We start from the raw sequence: 8,745 nt of genomic DNA on the forward strand, positions 1-8,745 counted from the left end.
ATCTGGTTGTTAAAGTACTGAAAGTCTCAAAAGCCAATGGTTTTGTAAAAATGTCTACAAGTTAATTTTTTGTTGTTGCATGATGTAGCATAATTTCTCCTTTGGTAACATAATCTCTAACGAAGTGATGCCTTTTTCCTATGTACTTGGTCCTAGAGTGTTAAATTGTATTCTTTGAGATGCAAATGACATTTGTTTTATCCCAAAAAATTGGAGTATTATCAATTGAAAAACCTAAGTCCATTATTTATTATTTTAACCCTAGAACTTGTGCCATACAACTTCCAATAACTATGTACTCTACTTCAGCAGTAAAAAGAACTTTAGAATTTTGCTCTCTGCCAAACAAGGGGACTAAGGATTTTCCTATGAATTGACAAGTTCTGTAAGTAATCTTTCTATCAACCCTACACCCTACAAAATCTGAATCTGAATATCCAATGATTTCAAAAGAGGTGCTATGCCTAGGATACCAATTCCCTAAATTTTGAGTTTTTAAAAGATATCTCAGAATTCTTTTAATAGCAGTCAGGTGAGATTCTTTTGGATCTACTTGAAATCAAGCACAAAGATAACACTAAACATGATATTAGGAATGCTTTTAGTTAAATAAAGTAATGATCCAATTATCCCTCTATTTTTTTTTAAAATAAATTTGCCTCTAGAATCCTTATCTAACTAACCTGAGGAACTTATATTAGTATTTATTATTTTAACATTATCTATTTTATATCTCTTAAGGATGTTATTTTTTTTAAGAGAAACCTACGAAGGGGCCTACACGTTAATATTAAAAATAAGGATTACATGGTTCTTAAAAAGAACTCGAGCTCTCTACTGCTCCGAAGAGCTACAAAATTAAAAATAAAAAAATCGATGAGCTTGAGTTCCCTAGTAAGCAAAAGTATACGTAAACCTAAGTACATTCTACGGTGTAAAAGAGCGAGCACCCAAAAAACCATAATGGTACAAAAAATCCTATACAGATCCAAATACCTACAGAGCAACAATTCCAAATACCTCCAGAGTAGCATAACAGCACGATCACCTGCATTGAAAGTACTGTGCATAAACGAGTAATGGACAGAAAAATAATAATAACAGAAGAAATATAGCATAATCCAATTATAACACCAATGCAATGCAAAATTACCACCAAAATTGATACACACCAACTGTCTCATAGGCCACTGTAGTTACATTGATAAAACCAAATAAGAAACACATTAATAACCCCATGCCAAGCAATCAGAGAAGAAATTAGAGGATCCTCAGTCAAATAAGCCAACCCCCACCAGAACAGCAAGCTAGCAAGGACAAAATGGAAAACTGAAAAGCTAGGGAAACCATTGATACCATACAACACACTCCCAGAAAAACAATTGAGAGCAAATGAATAACCACCAACCATTCTGAAATAGCCAAGGCTAATAGGACTCACATAACCAAGCCGCACACTCAAAGAACCATGAAAAGCAACCAAACCATCCAGGTAACACATTTCCCTCATGAAACAAATGGTACCCAAAAGAACATGCCCATAATTATAATTGGGAGCAAAAGAATAACCTCCAACCATTATGAAATAGACAAGACCACTCGACCTCATAAAACCCAGTAGCACACTCATAGAACAATGAGAGCAAACAAAGAAAATGCAAGGCCACCTATAAACCTTTTGAAATAGCTAAAAACACAGGACCATCCCAAAACAACAAAAAGAAAAGAGCCCAGCAACAAAATGCTTTAACAAAAGGCAGGAAAAAGCACAAGAAACCAAGTAAAAATGCAAACACGCCAAGTAACTGAGAAAATCCCAAAAAGAATAGCAGCAATCCAACACAAAAATAGCATCTTCAAACACCTTATGGAATAACATAAGGAATACAATGCTTATCTATATTTAAAAGGCCCCTAACAGTAGGAGGCAAATTAGAACTGTAGAAATCCTTAATGGAATCCAACCCACAGCCCCACCTAGCCATGGTTTTAGCACAAGCATTACCATTCACCTCATTAGTAGAAAAAGAGAAATTAAGCATGCTCAACACCTTCCAAATTTCCCTCCTCATGTAAAACAAATAAGGAGACCAAATCTTATCATTTCTCAAGATAAAAGACTAGTAACAATAAGAAGACCAAACTTCCACCATAATTTTAATGCAATCAAGAGAGAAACACAACCTTAAACTATAGAGGATAGCAAAAGTAGTAGCAGTATTAACAACCCAATAAAAACGAGGACAAGCAAAACCATGAATGCAATTACCATTAGAGTCCCTGATAACTCCACCACAACCAGTCATAGACTTAGGGAAAAAAGCATCCACATTTATCTTAAAAAATTTACCAGGAAATTTCAACCAAAGGATACTTCTGGGAATCTTATGACAATTATCCACATTAAGAATAATCCCAAAATCAACAACAACTATGTGATACTTATTGAAATTCTTAGCAAAAATTAATTTAGCAGAAAAAAGGTCTCTAATTTTATCTTTAACATTTTGAATAATCCTATGATGATTCATAACCACACCATTATAACAAGAATTATTCCTATCCAAACATAAAACCTTAATGATAAGAGAAGGGATCACATTCCTGATATGACCTTCAGAATTAACAAACTAGCAATTCATTAAAGAATAAATAGAAACCTTAGCATTAAAGTAGTTTAAGTGCAAAATATCCTCAAAATAAGTCAGGGCCTTAACAGCACAAGGGCCAGAGACAAAGACATGATGCATATTGTCTATATGATAATAACATTTGTATTTAGAGGGAAGGATGAAACCACATTTAATGAAATTGTCATCCGTAGGGATGAAATTATGTAAAATCGGCCAAATAAAAATAGAAATCGTAGAAGGAATACTTTTGTGCCATATCATTTTGAAAATATTAAAACCTCTTTCTTAGCTCTAAAGGAATACTAGACTTCCTTTAAAGTAAATTTACCATCTCTAATTAAGGCACAAGTATGAACATCAATAGAGTTCATATTTAAAGGGATCTACAAAATTTACTAAATAATAAAATTAGGTAACACATTAGAGAGTTTCTCAATATCCCAACCATTATAAGTGAAAAAATAATTAACCTTCACAAAAGCATTGGGAGAATTAATAATAATAAAATCAATGGATTGGCCTCCCAACCAACGATCCTGTCAAAAAAATTAATACCACCACCAAGGCCCCAACAAATAGACGACTCAACTGCTCATTTCACTTTGAAAGACATTATAAAACTTTAGAATTACCTTTACTAAAACAACTCATGGTGGGATGCTTCTCCCCATAATACTTAGCATTAATGAATTTAGCCCAAAGGCTCAAGTTAGCGTGCAAATTATACCATAATTTAAAAGAAAAAGACAAAGCCCAATCCTTCAATGACTTACACCCCAATGCCCCTTCATGCAAAGTGCCACAACATTTATTCCAGGTAGACCAGTGGATTTTAGAACTACTACTAGACCCTTTCCAAAAAAAATTATTAATAATTTTCTTAATCATGTTTACACAAAGCCTGAGTAGTAAGTAAAGTTTGAAAGCTATAAACAAGGATAGAGCAAAGGAAACTCTTAATAAGCATTAATTTAACACCAAAACTAAGAAAAATAAAATCCCAAGATAAGAGTTTATTTCGCACAACCAAAATTAAATCATCAAAAAGAAAGGATTTCTTCCTACCCTTATAAGGAGGCACACCAAGGTGCTTTAAAGGTAAATAACCATGAATGAAACCAGTTAACTTCTTAATAGCCACAATGTAGTCCAAATGAACTTTCTTAGAAGAAATAAAGCCACATTTATGTTTATTAAGGGCTAGGACACTCTCCAATTCAAATTGTTGAAGAGACCTCAACAATTTATTAATTCTATTTAAAGAGGCATTAGTGAAAATAATAAAATCATTTGCAAAGCATAAATGAGAAATATGGAAACCACCTAAAGTTTTGAAATAAAGGCTATGAGACTTTTCAAAGAGATCGACAAGACCTCTGAAAAGGTAGCTAGCCGCAATAATAAAAAAGGCTGGAGAAATGGGATCACCCTTTCTCGGACCATGAGAAACCTTAAAAAAACCATTAGACTTACCATTCACAATGATAGAAAAACAAGGACTTTCAATACAAAGCTTAATGTGATAAACTTAAAATCAAAACCAAATAACTTCATAATATCATAAAGGAAATTCCAAACGATATGATCATAAGACTTAGCAATATCAAGTTTCAAAATCATATTACCATATCTCACTTTAACATCCAAATCATGATAGTATTCTTATGCCAATAGGATGTTATCAGCAATAGAAAGGCCTTTGACAAAACCCATTTGAAAAGGAGAAATCATCTTAGGTACAAAAATAGATAAATGATTCATCAAAATTTTAGAGATCAAATTATAATAGAAAGTGTAAACACTAATAGGTCTAAAATCATTCCAAGAAGTGCTAGATTTATTCTTGGGAATAAGCACTATAAAAGTAGCAGAAAAAAAAATTTAGGTATATGATTACCATCAACAAATCAAGAATAACATAAAAAAGATCATTACCAATGATATGCCAAGTTTTTTGGAAAAACATAGAAGTGAAACCATTAGGCCCAGCCACCGATTTAGAATTCATACCAAAAATGGTTTCTTTAACTTCCTCCAATGAAGGGGACTTAGACAAGAAAACATTATCCTCCTGAGAAATAAGAGAAGCAATAATATTAGGATTATCATTAGTGGCAGGATTGAAATTTTTATTCTGATGATTCTGAAAATGTTGAACAGCTAAACTAGCAATTTTAGTACCATCTTCAGTAACAGAACCATCGACCCAATTGATTTTATGAATGCAATTATAATTGTGTTTTCTCTTAACCAAAGCATGAAAATATTTAGTATTGTTGTCACCTTCAAAAAGAAGTTTAACAGTCGCTTTCTGTTTCCAAAACATTTCCTACTGAGCTTGTAATCTAAAAGTCCCATCTTTAGCCTCTCTCAAAAGACAAAAGTTAGCATCAGAAGGAAATAATTGGCATTGAGTCTCCTGGAATTTCACTTTATCTTCCGCAATTAAAATATTAGAAAATCGATTCTTAAACACATTATGATTCCACCAATTCAGAACAAACTTAAGCCTTTTTAGCTTGTACTATAGTCTACACATACCAGAAATAACATTATCATGATATAAAGGGGATAGCTAGTTATACTTCACCACATTCATAAAAGAATCATAAATTAACCACATGTTTTGAAACTTGAATTAAGAAGGCACATCTCTCAATCTTGGCTTAATTTTAATGTGAAGAGGAGAGAGATTCAAGAGGTGAAAGTTCGTTCGGGATGTTAAGCCCTATGAACTTAGTCCCAAGCTAACCAAGAGGGGGGGGGGGGTGAATTGGTATTTTAAAAAATCATTGAGACAAAGAAATAAATTCACAAACCAAATCACACCACCAAACCAAATGCGGAATTTAAAAGTGCGGAAGCAAAAATAAGAACACAAGATTTATAGTGGTTCGGTCGACTAGACCTACGTCCACTCCTTGGAGGCACCCTCCAAGTATTGCACTACAAAACGTGACTCTCCTTTAGCCCCCACAGCTAGGCGGAGAAGCCCTCACAAGAAACTCCTTTTTGCCACCCCGGCAAGGAAGAGAACCTTCCTCCTTTTGCTTCCTCCTGAAGCTGGCAGAGAACCACAACCAAAAGCAAAACTCCTTACCTCTACCAACCCTTCCACGGACAAGAAACTCCAGACGAAAGACAAGCAGAGCGATCCTTGAGCAACCCTTGTGAATCCCCTCACAAGCTCCCCCTCACAAGATCCTCTCTCTCTCCCTCTCTCTCTTTCTCTCCTCAAGGTCTTCTCAGGTCAAGGCAGCAGCCAAAGGTCTCTTAAAAACGTTGAAGAAGAGCTCAAGAGGAGCTCATTAATTGCAAGTAGCCGACTTTATCGTCCCGGCCGATATGGACATCGGCCTGGCCGATTAGTACAAATCAAGGAAGATCGGCCAGAGCACAGCCCTGGGAACAGTCCTGGACGATTGTAAATTTGGCTTGATCGTCCCGGACGATCATACGATCGTCCTGGCCGATTAGTTCAAATCAGAGATAAATCGTCCTGAGAATAGCCCTGGGAACAGTCCTGGCCGATTGAAATTTGGCTAGATCGTCCAGGCCGATCTCACGATCGTCCTGGACGATATGATCGTATCAATCATCCTTAATTACTCCCTTGATTTCATGATCAATTAAGGCATAATTTGGTAATTTCGTCCAGGCCGATCCTGGAATCGTCCTGGACGATAATTTAAAATTCAGTATGCCTAAACTGTCTAAGGCGGCTATCTCTTTCTATTTTGAGCTTATCGTCCTGGCCGATACACGTATCGTCCAGGCCGATATGTTAATGTCGGCTGCCTTAATTAAGAATCCTTAATTAGACTTTCTGTTTTAAGCTGATCGTCCCGGACGATATAAACATCATCCGGGCCGATGTGGGTAAAAACAGAATTTCTAAGCCTCTCAAGTGTGTGTGTGAAGGGTTACTTAGCATCAGTCTTTTTAACCATTACAAGTAGACTCAAAAGGCAAAAAATAAAATTACAGACCGACTTAACCCTAAACCTACGCAATCCTGAACTGGCTTCGTCTATTCGTTTGATCTTCGATTCCTGAAAAGTTAAAAGAAACAAGTAGTCTAAGAGAATCAATAGTGTTTTTCAATCATCAAAACACAGGTCATAAAAATAGGTTTAGTTTTATATGAATGATCTAGGAATTTGGGTTTCTGAACTTCAAGAAGTTTGATCGTAGGAAAGGTTCACATACTCTTTTGTCGCTTTGGTCTTTTCATGAACAAGTTTGGAGGTTTCTTCCTCTGATTCAGTCCTCCAGAGGAGTCAGTACTAGATTCTGCCAAAAAGCTCTTTGGTTTTCTTCTTGTGTCCTAGATTAATCTTTCTTCTCTCTTTCTTCTTTGCTTGATTGATTTCTAAGGTGTGGGGAGGTCAGTTTCTCACATGTCCAGGCTTCCTGCATTCAAAACAAACAACATTAGAAGGATTTCTTTAATATGTTTTGATCTTACATTTTCTCCACTTTTGATGATGCTTTTGTTTCTTCCTTAGAAAGCTTTTGAATTGCTTTGTGAATTGAAAGGATATTTCATCGTTTCGACCCGGAAGATTCAGAATCGAATTTGTGCGATTTAGTGCGATTTGTTTTCCTCTTTTTCTTCTCACTTGCACAAGATTTACTTTGATTCACTTGCTCGTAAGCAATGAGTGAGCAAGGTAGTTTCAATGGAATTAAGTTATTACAAATCTTTTGATTCAGTGATTTGCTAGTTATTTTTGCATCATAAGACGAAGGCAAGCATCTCAATCTTTGTTAACTTTTTATAATTGAAGCTCTTTTTGTGCATGCATGAGTAAATCTGAGTAACTTAGTGTCATGGTCAGCAATCGATTCATGAGGTTTCATAGAAAAAGTCGTAGTCATGCAAGAGAAAGTTCAAACGGGTTTGCTTTAACTTTATTCTACTTATAGGGTATGCATATTTATTATCCCAAATCTCTTTACAGTTTTGCAAGTTGAAACACGCATGTAATCTTCAGATTTCAAAGCACAGAAAAAAAGTTGCCAAACTTTTGCATTTTAACTGGCAAAGTAATGGTTTCATCGGAGTCATTCCAGTACAAGCAACTTCAATTTATACCGATTAATTCGACGAGAAGGTGGAGAAAACTTCTGCATAAGATTCTAATGCGATAATCAGCTTAGAAGTTGTATAAAACGTTGAATGCGGGTTTTTCAAAATCAAAAGGTAAGTTCAATAGAGGAGTGGTTCGGTCGTAATTCGAATAACTTCAGTAGTGTTTTTTCTATTTCCTATGTTATCATCTGGATCAAAATTCAAAAAGTTTTCAAACTTTAATTTTTTCGAATCCGCTCTGATACCATGATTGAAAGTTTGTTGGATGATTAAGCGCATGAACTTAGTCCCAAGCTAACCAGAGGGGGGGGTGAAATTGGTATTTAAAAAATTCATTGAGACAAAAAAAATAAAAAAATAAATTCCACAAACCAATCAACACCAAATGGGGAATTTAAAAGTGCGGAGCAAAATAAGAACACAAGATTTATAGTGGTTCGGTCCGACTAGACTATGCGTCACTCCTTGGAGCACCTCAAGTATTGCACTACAAAACGTGACTCTTCCTTTAGCCCAAGCTAGGCCGGAGAACCCTCACAAGAAACTCCTTTTTGCCACCCGGCAAGGAGAGAACTTCCTCCTTTTGCTTCTCCTGAAGCTGGCAGAGAAAATCAACCAAAAGCAGCTCCTTATTCTCTACCGGACCCTATCCACGGAACGAGAAACTCAGACAAAAGACAAGCAGAGCGATCCTTGAGCAACCCTTGTGAATCCCTCACAAGCTCCCTCACAAGATCCTCTCTCTCTCCTCTCTTTTTCTCTCCTCAATGTCTTTCAGGTCAAGGCGCAGCCAAGGTCTTTAAAAAATGTTGAAGAAGACGTCTTTAATAAGAGCTCAAGAGGAAGCTCGTTAATTAAAGTAGCCGACTTTATCGTCGGCCGATATGGACATCGGCCTGGCCGATTAGTACAATCAATGGAAGATCGGCCAGAGCAAGCCCTGGGAACAGTCCTGGACGATTGAATTTGGCTTGATCGTCCAGGTCTCACGATCGTCCTGGCCGATTAGTTCAAAAT

The sequence above is a fragment of the Dendrobium catenatum genome, unplaced genomic scaffold (genome assembly GCF_001605985.2).
Source record: "Dendrobium catenatum unplaced genomic scaffold, ASM160598v2 fragScaff_scaffold_1576, whole genome shotgun sequence".
Taxonomy (NCBI): domain Eukaryota; kingdom Viridiplantae; phylum Streptophyta; class Magnoliopsida; order Asparagales; family Orchidaceae; genus Dendrobium; species Dendrobium catenatum.